Source organism: Micromys minutus (assembly GCF_963924665.1).
Source record: "Micromys minutus genome assembly, chromosome: 17".
Lineage (NCBI taxonomy): Eukaryota > Metazoa > Chordata > Mammalia > Rodentia > Muridae > Micromys > Micromys minutus.
Window position 1 is genome coordinate 39,368,047 of NC_137952.1, and position 20,660 is coordinate 39,388,706.

Below are 20,660 nucleotides of genomic sequence, written 5' to 3' on the forward strand. Positions count from 1 at the left end.
CATCCCTGGGCTGGTAGACCTGGGTTCTATAAGAAAGCAGGCTGAACAAACCAGGGGATGCAAGCCAGTAAGTAACATCCCTCCATGGCCTCTGCATCAGCTCCTGCTTCCTGACCTGCTTGAGTTCCAGTCCTGACTTTCTTTGGTGATGAACAGCAATGTGGAAGTGTAAGCTGAATAAACCCTTTCCTCCCCAACTTGCTTCTTGGTCATGATGTTTGTGCAGGAATAGAAACCCTAACTAAGACAGTTGCTATCATAGAAATTTGTTAATAAAAGGAATAAAAGGTGCATAGGAAGCTAGGACTATCCAAAGAGCCTTCTAACTATTATTATGTCACCCCATCTCCCTGTTTTTATGTACACATCATATCCAAGATAGTCACCTTTATCTTGTTCGTGTTTGCATCTTCTGAAAACACACAATCTACCCACTGTTCCCAGTCTGAATACCATAATCACTTTAGCAGTACATTTAGAAATTAGAATTCAATGTGAATTATTTAAACACTCACCTCCCTGTTGCTCATAAACTTAAGAAGAAATACTTCATACAGTCTTTATTTATTCAGAAACATTTACTGAGTACCTTATATACATTAGTGACAGACATTCTCTCTTACAGTCTTTGGAGCTCTAATGGAGCTTCATGTGTCAGGAAGAAACAGACACTAAGAACCACCCAGAGGAAAGTATACTCCCATGTATGGAGCTAACATATAGGTTGTGTTATGAAAATGAGGGGGGATTTATTCTAATTGAAAGCCCAGAGGGTGTTTCTTTGAGACAGTGACATTTAATTTGATCCTGGAAAATTGGTAGTTTTTATGTTAGATGTATGTAGATTTAGGTATATTTTAGGCTAAAGGGACAGCAGTGGGATATGATGTTTAAAGATATGATGGAAACCTGGTGCGGCTGGTGCATAGCGTGTAAGGGAGAGGCTAATAAGAGCAGTAGACTAGGCAAAAACTAGACTGAGAAGCATGGCTCCCAAACCTCTGGTATGATGAATGGAAGTTTATAAACCACCCTTAATGGATGTAGTGCCCTCTGGTTTGGAGAGTGGATCAGATGCAGAGAGGTTAAAGTGGGCATCTAAGTTGAGATGTCAAATGAGCATTTGGAGTCCATAGAGAATCTGGAGTGGGATGGATAGGTGTTCAATGCACAGAAAGTTATAAAAACCATTAGGACATCGAGAACTCCTACATCTAGAATGGTCAGGTCAAGAGAACAGGGCACAAGGAAGAGCACTGAGAAATGTAAAGATTCAACTTCAATCAGAGCAGGAAGCACCAACCGAGGAGACTGAACACCATCGGCTAGAAAAGGAGGTAGACCAGCTATCCCAAAACTGTGAAAATAACCTTGATTTACTAGAGCCTCAGCTGTGAAAAACTGGAGCCAACAGTCAAGGGAGAGTCGAGTGAAAAACTGACCATCACATTTGGGAGGCTAAGGTAGGAGAATTACCACGAGTTCAGTGTCAGCCCCAGTTATATAGAAAGAGATTCTGTCTCAGAAAGGGGAGGAAAAAGGCATTCACCAGGCAGGGCAGCATGGAGGCTTTGATTAGTAAGTGAGCGTTGTTTTAGGAGAGCAGTGGAAACAGAAGCAAAATAGTCTAAAGAGTCAGGAAGCAGTAGCAGTTTATATAACATCCGTCTAAGAGGGAGAGGGGGAGGAAAGATGAGCATGAAGTTTGCTGGGTAGAGAGGTTGGGAGGAGTTGGGGAAGGGACATCATAATAAAAATTAGATAAAAATTTAAATAAAATATTGGAAATAAGGCTATTCAGATTATAGAATGTTAGAGGATCCATTTAGAGCCGAGATACAAAGGCATCAGGGATAGATGGGAAGCCTTCAACAGATAGTACTGGACAAGTGAAATGCTCTATAATCTAGCTTGTGCCTGGCAGGGGACGGGGGAGCTGTAGCCTGTTCGGAAGGGTAGGAAAAGGAGGAAACACTGGCAGTGTTCTTCATGAGCTATCCTGGGTCTGAGGACCTTTCAGTAATGGATCTTGAGGATGTCCTGTCTCAACAGCAAATGCTTGCCAAGTGGTTCTTAAGTTTCACTTGTATTAGAGTCACCTGGGGACATTAGACTTTGATAGTCCAGTCTTTTCTGCTTGGATAGCCAGGTTCTCTGTGCATGGTTTGCTCTGTTCCAAGTGAGTCTGATAACTCAGTGTTAGAGGCATACAGGTTAAGCCTAGTGATCGGGAACATTCCAGTGTTCTGGAGGACACAAGGCTCTAAATACTATTGATTCCTTTAACACCTCCTTTCCAACTTCACTGAGCAACCTCCTGACTATGAACAGATCTCTCCCATACATAGCTGGTCAGGTACAGAATGCGACAAGCAATAGACTCAAATCTGTCTCTCCCAGGATAATGGTTTCTCGTTGTCAGCTTATAAGACATCTTCAAGCTTCTTTAACATGGCCATTTTGGGTACAGTGGTCACCAAGGTGGTCTCATCAGAACAGGAACACACAAGCCGGCAGTGGAGATAAAATAAGCTCAACCTTCGTTTTTGTTTTTCTGTCAGTTTCCACAAAGAAAGTAAATGTTGACCCTTATCTGTTGTTATTTTTATCCCAGCATCGCTTTTCAATGTCCCCCAAAAACCCACATCCTCCCCCAAAAGAAAATATGCAGATGAGGGAAAACTGTTCAATGAAAAAAAAAAAAGACAGTGGACTTCTTCCACGATGGTCCCTGAGCCCTGTGGAGAAGATGGTGGGATGTAATATTCCATGTGAGGCTGGGAGCGCCACACACTTCGTCTCTGCACTTGCTTTCTGTCAAGGCAAGTCGGGACTATAATTCAGAAACTCATCTATGCAAAAGCATTCTCCAAATTTGATTTGGATCCATGATTTTATTGTAAGGACAGAGTAGGGAAACTGGAAAAAAAAAAAAAAAAAAAACGCATCTAAATTCCGAACAACAAATCTTTTAATAAAAGTAACAGCTTAGATGGGTCCTGCATAGAAGCTAGTTGTGTGGGTAATATGTTTAATAGCGTCCGCTGCAAAATTACTTACTGGTTTATTAAGCAAGTTAAGGAGAGGGTGGGAGGTATAATATGCTCTGAGAAACAAAAAAACAGCAACAACAAAAAAACCAGAAGTTCTAATTTTTAAATCACTTTGTCTTCTCAGGTCATAGCCAGGCAAAGTGAAGAAACCCGAAGAGCTGCAGAAAGAAGTTAGGGGCGGAGCCTCTGATTTTAAGTCTTTTCCTTTGAACATGGATGGCAGCACTGGTACTGCAAACCCAGCCCAACTTGTTGCTGTTCTAGAGATCCGGACTTGGGGAGAAGGTGGAGTCCGTAGAGCATCACCTGGAAAGAGGTCCAGAGAGGCAAGAAAGGGCATGCCCCGGAGCCCGCGCAGCCACAAAGCATAGGTGCAAAGGCAGATGCGAGGTTTTCGCCACATCATAATACCGAATTCTAAACTAGAAATTGCCCGTCCTAGCCATCTCTCGTGCATTTAGGTATCCCCCAGCCCCAGCACCTGATGTGCTGCTCCTTTCCTCTGCTGGTTAAAGCTGTAGGGGTTGGGACGATGGTTTTAACCTGTCGACATTTGTGGAACAGAATCTCTGAGCAGCCTTGTGAAGGAACGGGAGATGTGAAGAACTTATTCCTAAAAAGATCTTCTGCAAACATCTGATTGTAAGTCACAGCGCATTCAACTAGAATTAAGGACGTGGTGCAGGAAGGAGGGAGGGATGGCGAACAGGCAGGCGCCATCTTGACTTTAAACCCTAGTGGTAGCCAACCCTAGTGGTGTTCCAGTGTTACTAAGGTTAGCTTGGATCAGGAAGAGAGCAATTCATTTTAGCTGAAATGTAAGGGGAAAAAATGCCAGAATATAGTTTCTGTAGATGGGATTCAGCCAGAGCACTGGACATAATGCTTCTGACCCTAAATAAATTAAGATGCCTTTAAATGAGGTTCAAACAGGATGAAATTGGACACCTGTGTAGTGTGTTCAATGCTGGAGCTTCCCAAACATCTCGGTTAAGATGTATTTTTCCCTTGAAGCTCGTTTTGAATTGATTTTTACCTCGTGTGAGGGCAATGGGGTCCGCAGATTACTTCTCAGAACCTCTAAGCCTCATACATTAAGAGACATTGCTTTGTTTTTTTTTTTTTTTTAATATATATAAATTTTTATTGGATATCCTCTGTATTTACATTTCAAATGCTATTCTCCCCCCCCCCCCACTTGCTTCCATGTCCCTCTCCCAACCACCCTCTCCACCTCAGTGCCTTGGCATTCCCCCACACTGGGAAAACGTGCCTTCACTGGACCAAACGCCTCTTCTCTCTTTGATGCCTGATACTGCTATTTTCAGTTATATATGCAACTGGAGCCATGAGTCTCTCCATGTGTGCTCATTGGTTGGTGTTTTAGTCCCTGGGAGTCGTGGAGGGTTTGTTTGGTCGATAAAAACTGTGACTTCTGCTTTTTTTGCTTGCTTACAGGAAATGACTGCTTCCAGAAGAGGGCGCTCTTACTCAGTGGATTTTCAAGGACTCAGAATCACTTGGTGTTACTGAACCACACTGCGTTATGGCTCTTGCTCCTGTAGGCTTTGCAGTTCTGCTTGTTTTTGGCAAGTCATTTATCCCTAAGGTGTTAAAGTGTTAAGAAGGCTTGTTCTTAATGTTTTTCATAGTTGGCTAAGTGATAAACTGTACTATTAATGAGGGTGGTAGCAGATCATAAAATGGGTTAGCTAAATATCTGCTGATTTTATTTACTCATAAATTCCATAAATATCGTTGGGGGCGTTTTCTGTGTGCAAGGCATGGAAATGGGGAGAGGAGGACGGAATGAGCCTATATTAAATCTTCCCCCAAAGAAGCTTCCAGCACACAGAGAGTAAGATAGAAATGCAGGGAGAGAAAATGCAAGCATGTGCATATGTGTGTGCGTATCCCTGCCTCAAATGCATGCCTATTAGAAGTAACGTCTCCGATAGTCAGGGCTGGGAGGCAGAAGTCTTTCCACTTTCTGTTGTTGATGGCAGAGACCTGCCGATTTACTTTGGAAGTGTTTTAACCTTTGCCAAAACTGATCTGCTCACGCCTTCTTTCCTTTTAAGCTCAGGTTCTATTTTACAAGGGAATCTGTCTGTGTGCTGCAATTCGATCCTTAATTTTAAAGCTAGGTGATTTGGAAAATCAGATCTAAAGATAGGCTCGTCCACTGCCTCAGTGTTTTCTAAAGCTTTCCAATTTCCTGTGCAAAAGAGGAACCATGGCAGCAGACTCTCTTCCTCCTGGTGGGAGTTTAGAATGAGGTTTGAAAGCGGCAGAACTCTTTAATATCTCAGTATCAGGGTGTTGGAAGATGTACATACAGATGTGTGTTTTATCTTGGTCTCTGTGTCTGAAAGCTTCCTACGTGGGGCCCTGAATTCCGTGGTATCTCAGCAAGCTCTGCACTGGGCTGTGGGCTAGAGCAGGAAGTACTGGGCTCCACTGGAAACTGGCACGAATGTCCCAGAGACCCGACATGGGTTCTGTCTCTGTCCTGCTATGAGAGATTAGGATGGCCCAGCATGGTGGGGTCTCCCCACAAGAGGGTATGTCCAGGGGCCTGCTGCAGTTCTCCTCAGGCCCATCTCCAGCACACATTCTAGGCCCTTGAGTGTCCTGCCCGGACCCTCTGCCTGGGCCCTGCACGCACATGGGTGCTGGAGTGCTGGCGGGAAGGCACTCAGTTTTGGAGTTTATATCTCCTCTAGCAACTTAGACATCAGGATGGCCAGAAAATGGGATTCAAGCTTCAGTCCCTTGCCTCAAGGTTGGAGTCAATTCTGTGATGTGACTCATGGTCCAGCACTCTCTGAGGAGTCAGGCTGAAGGGGGAGTCCAGTGAAGACTGCCTTCTCCTAGCCTCTGCCTGTTCTGTCCACCCTCACTCACTTCCTTACCCAGAGAATGCTCTGGCTGTCCCTGGAGTTCCAACACTGCTGTTGGGAGACCTCACGTGAAGCAGTATCTCTTTCCACTTGGGAGGGCATAAACACTTCTTCACTGGATATGACCCGCTGGTTGCTCAGGTGCAACTGACATCTCCTCCCCTTTAAGAGAGCACACCTTGCTCATGTTCCAAAGGCCAATGAGCTCCAGCTTGTTCTTGTTGTTAGTGATAAACATTTTTTTTTCCAGGTGAGTGGTTTAAGAATGTGAGCCAGTCAGGGCTGGGCTCAGTAGTTAAAAGCACTGGCAGATCTTGCAGAAGCCCTGGGAATGGTTCTTGAATCCATGGGGTGGCTCACAGCCATCCAAAACTCCTGTTTTAGGGAAACCCACACCCTGTTCTCACACCTGTGGGCATCAGGCACACACGCACACGCACACACACACACACGCACACACACACACACACACTCAGGAAGATGCTCATAAGCATAAAACAAAAAAGGGGATGTGAGTCCCATCAACTGATCAACTGTACCCACGGAGAGTCAGCTGGCTGTGGTTCTTTGATGTAGAAGAGTAAAGCAAATCATATTTTGGATTTGCATCTCTGGACACTGTTAGAATGAGAATTCACTAGCAAGGCGTCAGCACGATTTTGGGACGATGAGGAAAAGCCAAAGTGATCTCAGACGTGATTGAGCCACGGAATTACCACGGCTGCTTCACACGTTACCTGAAATGATGGGAAATTTGTATCTGGCCACTTTTGGTGATACCGCTTCCTTTGTAGATGAGAGCTTGCTGGGTACCTACAGAGGAAAACTGCCTTTAATGTCCTATGATGGGGACTCAAAAGAGAAAAGAGTCAGAGTTACTCTCTAGTTCTAACTCACAAGGCAAAGGCTGAGAGGAACGTCTGTGGAGTGATTTATTTGGTTTTGGAGCAGGTGCAGCGAATTGGGCTAAGCTAGATGAAAACAAGGCTAAGCCATGGCATTGCTTTAGTTCTGTTGCTGACTTTAAACATCCTCTCTTGTGCTTCTCTTGCTGGTTCACATCCTGACCTCCGACATCCAACCTTGTTTTCATGTTACAAATTAGTCCGAGATACACTGGTACTTACAATGTTACCTTCTGTTAAAAAAAAAAAAAAAAAAACCTCCATCTTTTCCTACAGCTGAGATGGAAAACTCAGGGCTCACTTTTCAGGAGGGGGAGGAACTTCTGTGCACCCAAACCACTTCCAGCTTTGCTTTTCTCAGTCAGGGATCAGGGGTTTTCTCTTGGCTGAAAGCTGCTTGCCACAATCTTCCGGTGACGAAATCCTGACTTTGCAGTGTGATACATTTGAGGGTCTTAGACATCTTCTTTGTCCAGCATTCTTGAAGCTGTTGATTCACGTCAATTGACCTCCTCAGGTTCTTTCTTCTTCCTCTCCTGCCTTGCTGTCCCTGCTGACCCCATAAGCCCCCCTTCTTCCTGAAAGCCTTCTCCTAAAGGGTATTGGATTCCCTGGGACTGGAGTTACAGATGGTTGTAAGATGCCATGTGGATGCTGGGAACCGAACCTAGGTCCTCTATGAGAACAAAAAGTGCCCTTAATTACTGATCCATCTGTCCATCTCTAATTTGTGATGCTTTGAGTAGATCACCCAGACTCACCCAATCAACAGGTGATTTAGCTCTGTTCCTAGACTCTAATTATCCCCCAAAGCTTTAATTTACCACATTTCCCATAGCCAGGGTCTAGGATGAATGTTTCTAGGTCTTAGTCTCTGACTCAAAGAATTAAAATAAAAGTACATGCAGATTGTGAAGTAGCAAGGAAACTTCACTGGGTGCAAAATAATAGAAGAGATGTGAATATGTCATAGGAACAGCAAGCGACAGGAGTAATAAAGTCCTCAGGGGTTCAACAATTGTTTGAGACTTTCTTTTATGGGGTTCAAGGAAAGAAGATAGGTTTCTTGGGGGCACAGTGAGGGTGGTTCTCCGATAGATAAGGTCATATAATCATGTTTTACTATGTCTATTCCTTTCTATAACACATCATATTTTAGTCATGCGCACTCCCAATCATGCATAAGGTGGCAAATAGATTCTCCCTAAAAGTTAACACGAGCAAACAATTTTACCTTATTGTGCATGTACTTCAAATCTTTCTCTTTTTTACAACTTTATTTTAAAAAACAAAGATAAATGTACAAATTTTAAGCATTTTTGCATAAAAGTATATGAATACATTTTTGTCAGTGCTTTTTTAAAAAAAGGTTTGATAGTGTGCATTAAGATCTTACTAGTTATAATGAGCATCAAGTACATGTAAAACAGGATGTAACCTGGAATTAGTGAAAGTTTTCTTGGTGTGTAAGGATTAAGCATAATGTTTTTTCTTTTCTTTCTTTCTTTTTCTTTTCTTGAACTTCATATAGTCTGAGTTGTTTCTGGAGTGTTCAGAGCTTTCTGGGGTTAGTATCCAATTATCAGTGACTGTATATTATGTCTGTTCTTTTGTGACTGGGTTATCTCACTCAGGATGATATTCTTTAGATGCATCCATTTTCTTAAGAATTTCATAAAGTCATTGTTTCTAATAGCTGAGTAATACTCCATTGTGTAAATATACCACAATTTTTGTATCCATTCATCTACTGAAGGACATCTGGGTTCTTTCCAGCTTCTGGCTATTATAAATAGCTATGAACATTGTGGTGCATGTGTCTTTGTTATTTATTTATTTATTTATTTTCTTTATTTAATCCACATCTGGGAGGTTCAGACAAATAGTTAAAATGCATAATTTGTTTCTCTATGTCTGTGTTCTTAGCTGTTCTTTATCAGAAACCCCTTTGAACAAAAACAGGTGCAAAATTAGGGGAGTTTGATGAAAATTAAAAGCTAATCAGAGTACAGAGCCTTTAAAATATAAAAACACTGTTAAAAGCTGAAACAATATGAAAAGCATAGTTATTGTCTTGAAAGTAAGATCTTGGTGTCTTTGTTGTATGTTGGGCCTTCTTTGGGGTATATGCCCAGAAGTGGAATAACTGGGTTTTCAGGTAGTATTATGTCCAATTTTCTGAGGAATCGCCAGACTGATTTCCAGAGTGGTTGTACCAGTTTACAACCCCACCAACAGTGGAGAAGTGTTTCTCTTTCTCCATCCTCGCCAGCATCTGCTGTCATCTGAATTTTTGATCTTGGCCAATCTGACTGGTGTGAGGTGGAATCTCAGGGTTGTTTTGATTTGCATTTCCCTGATGGCTAATGATGTTGAGCACGTCCTTAGATGCTTCTCAGCCATTCTATATACCTCAATTGAGAACTTTTTGTTTAGCTCTGTACCCCATTTTTAGTAGGGTTGTTTAGTTCTCTGGTGTCTAGCTTCTTAAGTTCTTTGTATATCTTGGATATTAGGTCTCTATCTGATGTGGGGTTGGTAAAGATCTTTTCCCACTCTGTTGGTTGCCAATTTGTTTTCTTGACAGTGTCCTTAGCCTTACAGAAACTTTGCAATCTCATTAAGTCCCATTTGTCAATCTTTGACTTTAGAGCACGAGCCATTGGTGTTCTGTTCAGGAAATTTTCTCCTGTGCCTATGTGTTCTAAGGTTTTTCCTACTTTCTCATCTAATAGTTTCAGTGTACCTGGTTTAATGTGGAGATCTTTGATCCACTTGCACTTGAGCTTTGTACAAGGAGATAAGAAAGGGTCTATTTTCATTCTTCTGCATGCTGAGTACCAGTTGGACCAACACCATTTGTTGAATAGGCTGTCCTTTTTCCATTGAATGTTTAGAACTCCTTTGTCAAAAATCAGGTGACCATATATGTGAGGGCTCATTTCTGGATCTTCTATTCCATTGATCCTCGCTCCTATTTCTGTACCAGTACCATGCAGTTTTACTTCAAATCTCTTTATGCCAGTTCAAACTTTCCCAGAATGCATTTGAATAGAAAAATGTCTTAAGTTTGATGGTTGTCAAGTAGCTTGGTGTAGGTGGAAATTAGAGATCTCTAGGGGCATGACTTGAGAGAGAGACAGAGACAGAGACAGAGACAGAGAGATACAGAGAGACAGAGACAGCTGGTAAAGGAGTAAGGTTGCTAAGCACATTATCAGAAGGGAAAGATGCACACACTCCAATCTACGTAGAGTCCAGGATGCTAAAATATTCTCTACAATTGCACACCGCTCTCCGGGGTTAAGACTTTACCACATGAAGTATTTTTTTTTTTTTGTCTTTGTCCCGTTCTTTATGATGGCTGTCAACGTTGCCTGGCTTCACACACCAGCCTGTGTCCCAAACTCCCATGACATGTCTCCGAAAGCTGTCACAGGCTTCATCTTTGCCTCTCAAAATAGGCTTTCAAATGTCAGTGTTCCGCCAGGAAGTACAGCGCTATTCTCCCTGAGTTGCTGGCATGGCATTCCTCTTGGGGACCCTGCCGGATGCCGTTTCACTTGGTCTGGTTCTGGACACAGAAACAAAGCCATCCATCCTGCTTCGAAACTGTTCAGTTTTAAAAGGTAACATAAAGACAGTGGCTGTCACGATGGTGTTTCCATCCTCTTATCCAGGTCTCAGCCTTCCTGTGGCTGCAGCCTTTTAATACAGCTTCTCATGCTGCTGGGACCCACAGCCATAAAATTATTATGTTGGTACTTCCTAACTATAATTTTGCTACTGTTAATAAATCATAATGCTAATACATCATTCCCAGGCATCTGATATGAGACCTTCCACAGGGGTTGCAACCTGCAAGTTGAGAACCGCTGTAAGTCTAGTCTCCCTCTTGCTGACCCCTTCAGATTATTGAAAATGCAGCAGCTTTAAAACAAATTTATTATCCTAACACTTTTGGTATCATAGATCCAAAGCCAATTAGGGATGGCTTTGGATCTTGTGTTTTCTGTCCTCCTCTGTCTGTTCCCTTCTCCGTGTTTCCTGTGTGTGTGTGTGTGTGTGTGTGTGTGTGTATGTGTATTCCATGTGCAGGCCAAATGTTGATGTTAAGAGTCCTGCTATAACCTCTCCCATAGAACCTTGAACTTGCTGATTGGACAGCTGGTTCTGGTCATCCTTCTGATTTCAGTCTCCAGAGCTGGAACTACAGGTATGTGCCACCTGGCCTGGCTTTTTGCATGGGTGCTGGGCACATAAACTTAGTGCCTCATGCTTGCACCGTAAGCTCTTTACCCACTGAGCTAGGGCCCAGGGCCCAGGCCCCCTCCTCAGATCTTATGTCTTTTTTTTTTTTTTTTTTTTTTTTTTTTAGCATCCGTGCATTTGACTCATGGGCTCCTACTCTGTTGTCAAAGCCTGAAGCGCTCTACCTCTGAATCTCTCTTTTCTTCCCCTGCTCTATTGCTTCGAGTACCTCCACCCATTCCCTCCCATTTTATATGGATGCCTAGATGACCCTGGGTCTCAACTAAGGAACTGCTGTAAGTTGATCTTGGTTTACTGAAGCTATTTACATACTGAGTGATTTTTAGGAACAGGTGACCCCAAGCAAACTGCAACACTAGGAAACTTGCACCCTAAGAGGGGTGGCAACCCACAGCAGATGCACTCCTGGAGTCCCCATGCCCAGCTAACCTAAGAGGGGTGGCAACCCACAGAAGATGCAGTTCTGGAGTCCCCATGCCCAGCTAACCTTCTAGTTCCTCTAAAGTCTAGCACCCCTACTCTCAAGATCACACTCACAGGGGCTTAGGGAGGATAAGCTAGTGATAGGGTTCTTAGTGATAGGAACCTCAGGTCTGGCTTTCCTTTTCTGTGGGGGAAAGTCTGTTGTCACAGACCTAGATCATTATGTTTCTCCCATTTCCATGACTATGGGCTGAACCAGGAGGTCATCACAGAAATTCTTTTTATTATGGGTGATAATCGGTTGTATCAAAATAGCTCCATTGTGACAACATTATTTTAGGTTGGTTAGGCTCATCTCGATAGATGAAGACAAAGACTCTAGAGTAGGTATTTGTTTGAAAAGGGATTTCAGGCAAGACCTTCAAAGAAGTAGGGAAGTAAGAATTGTATGGAAAAAGAGGAAATATTGGATTTCTCAATGGACAGTGAGGTCCCTCACGTACTTGACGAGCTCTTTGAGAATTGGGTAGAACTAAATGTTTTACCCCATGTAGGAGGGAAGTGGGAATATTACTTTATGAAATCCATGACCATAAACAGGGGAGGTATTTTCTAGGGGGGCAATATTGCAGTTTTTTTTCTTTGCACAGACTAGATCCAGGGATCAGAGCAAAGACTACCAAGGACTATCTCAAGATACTTTCAGTTGGAAAGTCTAACCTCGGAGAATAGTAAATGCAGGGTGTGTACCATGGACATGTCTTGTGCTGAGACAGTGGATGGTGCCAGTCACTGCCATTACTATGCCCTTACCATGAGGTAGGATGTCATATGCTGGTGAGGTGAGCATGGGCGAGGGATGATGGTTTTGCTTTGGTGTTGAAGAGTGTGAAGGGGTCTCGAGAAGGGACACATGCAGTTATTGAGCTGACTGAGGTTAGGTTAGCATAGGTTAGCACAGGGGAGGTCACTGCTGATTAGCACACGTTTTCATGCAATTGTAAAGCAGCGGTTTGACTAGGAGGAGAAAAGGAGGAGATGAAACAGCAAGTCCAGTTGGAAGGCGGTAAGGACACACGCTGTTTACAATGTTTTCCTGAGCAGAGAAAGCACTGTATCCACAGAGCCTCCAGAAGGACTTAGCTCTTGTCCCCAGATACCCCAGGCAGTGCCAGATCTCCTCACGTTCTTTCGCCCTCCTGCTTGTTGAGATCAGGCTTCACCTTTCCCGACACGTTTCTCTGAGTAATCATTTCTAAATTCTTTTCGATGCCTTGAGCGACCTTTTAGTGTGATTAAATACTACAACCAACGCTTCTTATTGGCTAAAGAATTTATTTGGACTTGTGGTTCAAGAGGAGTAGCCCATAATGGGGGAGGCATGGGATCAGTCACAGGAAGGTTGGAGATCACATTTCCATCCACATGAAGGACACCGAGAAGGAACTGGAGGCTATAAACCCTCCAAGCTCATCATCTTAAGGATGTATTTCCTGCAGCCAGGCTGCACCTTCTAAAGGTTCCTTCCTACTAGGTGGTGACCTGAGCTTTGAGGGACATTTCTCATTTCGGTCACCACAGATCCTTCTGCATCACTCTCTGAGGCTTTCTAGCCTGGTCCCCAGCACTCAAAGCAGCAGCTGTCATCTTGTACCCAGATGACCCCTCTCCTAGTTCTTCCTCGTGTTCTGTCCCAAATGATCCCAAACGGTCCATCCCTGCTCCAGACAGTTCATTCCAACGACCTCACTTCATTTTCCTTCTTAAGGAAATCTTTCTATGTCATTTCACGGATCATTTCACCCCCTTCTAAAAGCCTCTTGCATCTGCTGTGGCTGCGGGCTTGTGACACGTTACGGCTTATGCCTTCTGGAATGAGTGTTCTTGATTATAGGAAACCATGCTGCTCTCTCACCTACAGTATACTTGTCCTGGGTTTGCCTTAGGGTTTTGTCAGCTTGGAAAGTGCTAGGAACCTCCTGTCTAAGCATTCTCATGGGAGTAGCTTTCTGCTGTGTGTGTTCAAAACAGGTGAAGACTCTCAATGTCCTCCCTAGACATTTATTTTCTTGTGTGAGCTGAGACGATGCCCCATTCCTACCTTCCTGGAAGCTCTGTGGAGAATGAAGGGAACTCAATTGGCTTTTATTTATTTATTTTTAATGAGAAAACTGTTTTCATTTGTAGGTACATTGTCCATAGGCATTTCTCAAGCTTTGCTTGACAGCATCAGGTATATGTTTTTAAACTTAAAAAATAAAATCCTTATACTATGTCTTTGTCAGGGTTTGTATTCCTGCATAAACATCATGACCAAGAAGCAAGTTGGGGAGGAAAGGGTTTATTCAGCTTACACTTCCACATTGCTGTTCATCACCAAAGGAAGTCAGGACTGAAAGTCAAGCAGGTCAGGAAGCAGGAGCTGATGCAGAGGCCATGGAGGGATGTTGCTTACTGGCTTGCTCTCTTTGGCTTGCTCAGCTTGCTTTCTTATAGAACCCAGGTCTACCAGCCCAGGGATGGCACCACCCACACTGGGCTGGTCACTCCCCTCTTGATCACTAGTTGAGAAAATGCCTTACAGCTGGATCTCATGGAAGCATTTCCTCAACTGAGGCTCCTTTCTCTGCAATAACTCCAGCTGTGTCAAGTTGACACAAAACCAGTCAGTACATACTATATATATGAGCAAGACTTATTTGTTTTTAAGCATACCCAGCTTCTCTTTCTCTGAAGAAAACTGACTTTTCAGCTAGGGGTAAAGCCTTGTGAGCCTCTCCATTTACTCAAGTCTGCTGAGGGGTGTGGTCTTGTACAGGCAATCATACTGTTTAGTGTCATGGCAACGGCGTCTCTATCATGTTCAGGTGGCACATGACTCTGTGGCCATCTCTGTCCTATGGCTCTCCTACTCTTTGCATTCTTGATGCTATGTCTCTAACCTGGGATGTAAAATTCGTGTGACAGATGTCCCCTGTGGGGACAGGCGCTGCACAGTCACCTACTCTCTCCACTTCTTCTCTGTGTGTTCTTTGCTTCAGTCTGCTGCAGAACAAACACTTCTTAGAGGAGGGGCAGGAGCCAGAAGAGGGTTGGATATCAGTTTATCATTTTAGCAACATGGCAGTAGTAGGTTCTCCTTGAGTGTCTATTGAGGACCTCTCTAGTCATGTGTTCTTGGCTGGGTTTATAGTGTGAGTTCAGTCAGACAGATTGAGATGCTGCCAAGCTATCAGTGCCACTATAGTACCAGTGGGCACAGCTGGCTGGGCTGGCTGTTCCTGTACTTCACCAGATTTACAGCTGGATTAGGTGGGTGGATTAACTCTTTTCCCCTGGTAGCTTGCATAGCACCTTCCAACCCAGTGAGAGCTAGCCAAGCTGGTACTTGCCTGGAGGCATCGTCTCAGATGGCTGGCTCTCATAGTGACTGGCTTTTAGTATCACAGGTTGCACTGATAAGATCTGGGTAGATTATAAAGTTGGCTATGCTGACATGGCTGTCTCCTGAGAGGCTCTGCCAGAGCCTGGCAGATATAGAGCTGGATGCTCACAGCCAACCACTGAACGGGGAATGGGATCCCCAATGGGGGAGTTAGAGGAAGGATTGATGGAGCTGAAGGGGTCTGGAACTCCATAAGAACAACAGTGCCAACCAACCAGAGCTCCCAGGAACTAAACCACTATCCAAAGAGTACAAATGAGTAGACCTAGCTACATATATAGCAGAGGATGGCCTTGCTGGGTCTTTGGTCCTGCCAAGGCTCAATGCCCCAGTGTAGGGGAATGTCAGGGCAGGGAGGCAGAAGGGGTTGGTATGGGAGCACCCTCATAGAAGCAAAGGGAGGGGGGACAGGATAGAGACATTTATGGAGAGGAAAATGGGAAAGGGAATAACATTTGAAACATAAGTAAAATATATCCAAGAAAAAATAAAGTTGGCTATATATAATTGGGGATTAATTCTAATTCTCATTTCACTGCAACCAGTTGAATAAGAAAAAGGAAGATTTTTTTCTTTCTTTCCCTTTCCACTGTAACTTTCACTGGTGTATACTGTAGATAGATAAGGCCTAGAATAAAGTACTTACTTTTTTATTTTTCACAAAACCTCCAAGGTATACAGGGAGTACAATACTACTCCTGGCCTTAAATGGATGGGAGGAAATTCTGCTGTCTTTTTTTTTTTTTTTTTTTGTCTTTTCATGAAGGTTTCTTCAGCTAACCCACTTTAAAACTAATCATCCCTGGAGTTCTCTACTTCTCCTGGACACAAAGAGAACGTATTTATCCTCTCCTACCTTTGTCTCCCGTCTTTTCAGGCTTTTCTCCTTGCCTTCCTTTGTGCATGATGTTATAGGATACTTTCCTCTGTGCACCCAATTTCATTTCCTGCAGCAAGGCTTGAAGTTCAGTCACTCACTGTCATAGGCATGGCCTTCGGGAGGGGCAGCAGTGTTTCTCAAATGTTACTGTTGGACAGCACAACTGGGAAATCCTGTTGAAATGCAGTTTGAGCTCCCAACAAGTTTCTTGGAACAGCTAAACTTTACCTGTTTTCTGCACCACCCCCAACAGTTTTATAAATATATATGTAAATTGAGGTAGACATTTCTGGCTGTGTTGTGTAACGCAGACTCACACAATGATTTGCTGAAGCAGACTCATGACGTTTGGAGGGAGTATACATAGAACTAGACAGACAGTGACGGACACTTGCATGGCTAGCTGTGCAATATATTGTTGGTATCACACGTCTTTGCTGATCTTCATTCCGTTGAGAGAGGTGCAGCAGAGAACTCCTGGCATTCTGGCTGGTCCTGGTCACTCCCACTCACTCATGCAGATTTGGCAGAGGCCTGGTGGTTTCTGCTGGATTGTGAAGCCACTGACACTTTTGAACTGGTCTTCTGGTATTGTCACCAAGGAGACTGGGATTGCCCCAAAGAATTACTTCTACCTCCCCTTGTCCTATTTACCATCTTTTCTCTCCTACTTTTGGGTGGTGGCCTAGAAGGGGGTCGAAGCTTTTGAGAATCCTTATTAAAGTAGGTTTTTGAGAAATCTAAGCCTACATTAAATTCTCGGAATTTGCATATGAAGTAATAGGCTATGATGTTTCCCACATATCTATCATTGTATCTGGCAGACATATTGTTTTCTTACATATAGAATCTGCAAAGGTAATTTGACTTCTCTCTTATTTGTGCCTTTTTGCTTTTCTCACTCAGCTCTAGTTAAACATTCAGGCACTGTGCTGAGTAAGATTGTCATATCGGTTTTATTACACTGAAGTGTATCCATTTTTTTTTTCATAGAGATAATGTTTTTTCTTTCTGTGCTCATATAATCATGTGATTTCTGTCTGAGTCTATTTACATATTTATTGATTGTGTGGTGTGTGTTGGACTGCCTTTGCGGTTCACTAGAAATGAATGAAAGTGGATCATAATGAATGATAGTTTTGATCCATTGTTGAATTTTATTGAATATTTCTGCCTCTGTGTTCATAAGGAAGATTGGCTTTCTTGCTTCCTTCATTGTGTCTTTATCAGGTTTTGATATTAAAGCAACACTGCATTGTGATGGGTTTGGTAGCCTTCCTTCCCTTCCTATGTATGGGACAGTCTTAGAAAGATTTGGTTAAATCTAGCCATGAATTCATCACTTTGAGTTGCAAAATTGTTTATTATTGCTTCAGTTGCCTTGTTTGTAATGGACCTGATTAAGTTGTATATCCCTTTCATTAATTTTGGTAAGTCAAATGGATCTAGCATTTCTTTTCTGATTTTTCAATTTGCTGGAATATAAGTTTTTCAAAGTATATCTTAATAATCTAATAAACTACTCCAGTATTTGCTGTGAAAACTGTCTTTTCACTAATTTTACTGATATGAGTCTTTGTTTTTCTTTGCTAGTTTAGATAAAGGCTTATCAATCTGTTATTAATTTCTAGTTTTAGTTAATTGTGAGCAAACAGAATATAATACATGATCTCAGCTTTCTATATTTTTAAGACTCACTTTGTATCCTAACATAACCCTTTTTAAATGGAGCTCTGTGGCTTGTGAGAAGAATGCCTATTCTCCAGCCTTGGGAATATTCTGCAGAGGTCTGTTATATATTTTATTTTTCTAAAGTTATTGTAAATAAGATTGTTTTTCCTAAGGGTGATTGTTATTGCTCTAAATACACTTTACTGATTTTTACATATTTTGTGTCTTTGTGCTTTGTTGAACATGTTCATTAGAGCTAAAAGATTTCTCATGGAATCCTAAGGATCCTGTATTCTTGACTTTTGCACCACACTGCAGTCGCCTGCAGGTGGTACGGTGTTTGACCCCTGCCATGGCTGACCCCATCTCTCATAGTTGTGCCTCATTTAGATGAAGCACAATTTATCAGGCAGAGTTTTATATCAGAACAGGACCAATAGAACATTATTGTAAAAGGGGTTCATATTGCTTACATGACAGGCTGGGCAGAGGGCTGGGAAGCTGCTCAGGCTGTGAAGCTGCATGTCTCAACTGTCTTAATCCTGTACTGAAGGCCCAGGAGATCTCCTGAGAGTTACTGGCCTTCAGGTTCAGAGACGCTGGAGTATGATGTTGGTAGAAAATGACCTAATTGGCAGACACACTCACTGAAGACACTTGTATCCAGTCTTTTGCTACTTTGTGGCTTCTGCTTTCTTCCACCCATCTTCACCCCTTTTCTCCTACTCTTTCAACCTCAGAACAGATAATAGGATAGAGAGGAAAGAGATCCCCAAATAAAGTCAGGGGTAGGAAAGGGGATGATGTTATCATTAGACTGTTTCCGGATGATTAGGGACATTGAGTTCTTTGGGGAAAATTTGATCTTCAATCTCAGCTTGTTAATCTTGGCAGCCAAGTGCCTTCACCACCTGAGCCATGTTTAGATTTCTCTAAACTCTTTATCTATTCTAGAATTCTCTGTCTAGGGAATAATGCCACCCACAGTGGCTGGTTCTTCTTACTTGTGTTAACATAGTTAACATACCTCTTCCCTCCAAACATGTCTAGAGGCTTGTCTCCAGCTAGTTCTAACCTCTGTCATGTTGATAATTAACATTAGTCATCAGAGCTATAGTCAACAGTGTATTGCATCTAAGATGATAATAGCTGTTATTGCTACAGGGGATAAAATTAGTACCTATGTGGGATGATGACGTTGGCTATGTTACATTATTCCACTACAGTAGACACTTTACTATATATGTCCATTACAGTGTCATGGTGTTTACCTCTAGCATAAACAATAAGATGTCCTTAAAAGGAGAGATGCCAACAGGAAAGGTACTGGAGAATTATCCATTTGCCATGTAGTCCAATCATGTGGTTGTTGGCAAGATCCTCCCTTCATGGGTCCCTGTGTTTGATTGCTTAAATATCTTTCCAGCATGTCAGCTGAATGAGAGAGAGAGAGAGAGAGAGAGAGAGAGAGAGAGAGAGAGAGAGAGAGAGAGAGAGAGAGAGAGCGCGCTTTGGGTTTTCCAGAGGTCATACCATCATTATCTCTTTATGTCTCATTCATTAGAAGGGACACCACACTTAGGGGAGTGGAACAAACCTGTTAGAGGAGATTTACCAACAGATTTATGGATGTGTTTAAAGCCCTCCACAGCGTTGGGGTCATGCCTAGCAGCAGGTGTTCAGTATTAGGTGTTTTCAACAGCTGCCTGAAAATGCTTCACGGTGCCATATGGTTTCCTAGAATTAGCCACGTCTAGCAGAACTATCTTGATGGTAGACATGCTTTATTTCTGCATGGTCCAGTATAGCACCTCTGAATCCATGTGACTACCCAGCTTCTAAGTATAAAATAAAGATGTAGATTTTAACTTCAATTTTATATAATTGTAATTTAAATTAACCAGCACATTGGTAATGGTTACTACACCGCCCAGCTGGGTGCAAGGGCCTTGCTTTCAATAGCCATTGTGATTAGCAATATCCATATTTCTACAGACCTCGTGAGAGATACAGGACTGCTAACCACACTCCAGAATCCCCCAATCTGAATCCTAACCTGGGATTTCTCCATTTCCAGCCCTTTCTGTACCACTTGTCCAAGTATTATACGATGTCTCTGGAAGATGTGAGCTTTTTCTGAGCAGATGTCTCTCTGGCTGGAGGATTTATGGCAAACTCCTCAATTTTCCCAGGCCTGTGATGCCTTCTGTGTCTTTCCTTTTAACCTCTCTCGAGAGGTAATTGCTCCTTCTCTGTCACTAGGGAACTTAATAGGTATCCATGACAACACTTCCCTACGGTAATATTCTTATGTGCTTGTTTGTGTCTTGGGACTGTGCGCATCCCTAGAATCTTCATTTTCAACCATGTCTTTTATGAAGTCTTTAAAAAAAAATACAAACTCAAGGGGCATGGTGAAATCATCAAGACTCCTGCCTGGTCCTCTCTGGCTGGTGCTGCAGAAACACGTATGTGGTGGAGAGATGGACAGGAAAGAGAAGCGGAGCAGTCTGCGTGCCATGACAGGACTGGAGATGCGGGTGCCACAGACTGGAGAAACAGTCTGATGGGGGAGGTACAGGTCCACGAAGGCCACTATGATGTCTGCCTGAGCTGCAGAACTTACGGTGTAGACGACGCCAGAGACCTTGAGCTAGAATAATGACTCAGTGCAATTAACATTCACGGGTAAAGCTGTTTGGAGCTAGAATAATGACTCGGTGCAATTAACATTCACGGGTAAAGCTGTTTGGGCAAAAGGGTATTCTGTGTGACAAGGGGCAGCTTCCATGCCACTGCTATGAACGAGTGAGTGATGGCGATGCGGGAAAGACGGAGGAGAGGAACGGCACATGCGCAGAAGGCTGCGGTCGCTAGGAGTAGATCATTGCTCAGAAAGCTCTGAGAGAATTTTTTTCTTTTTGAATTTTTATTTGCACTTTTTATTTACTTTTGTGGAGGATATTACAAGGGTGGAAGACACGTATCGAAGAATTGGGAAGTGAGCGGGATCAGGGTTCATGATGTGAAATTCCAGAACAGTCAATAAAAGATTATGGCTTTAAAAAAATCTGCACAAGTGAAAATAAATCACAAAAACAACAGTAA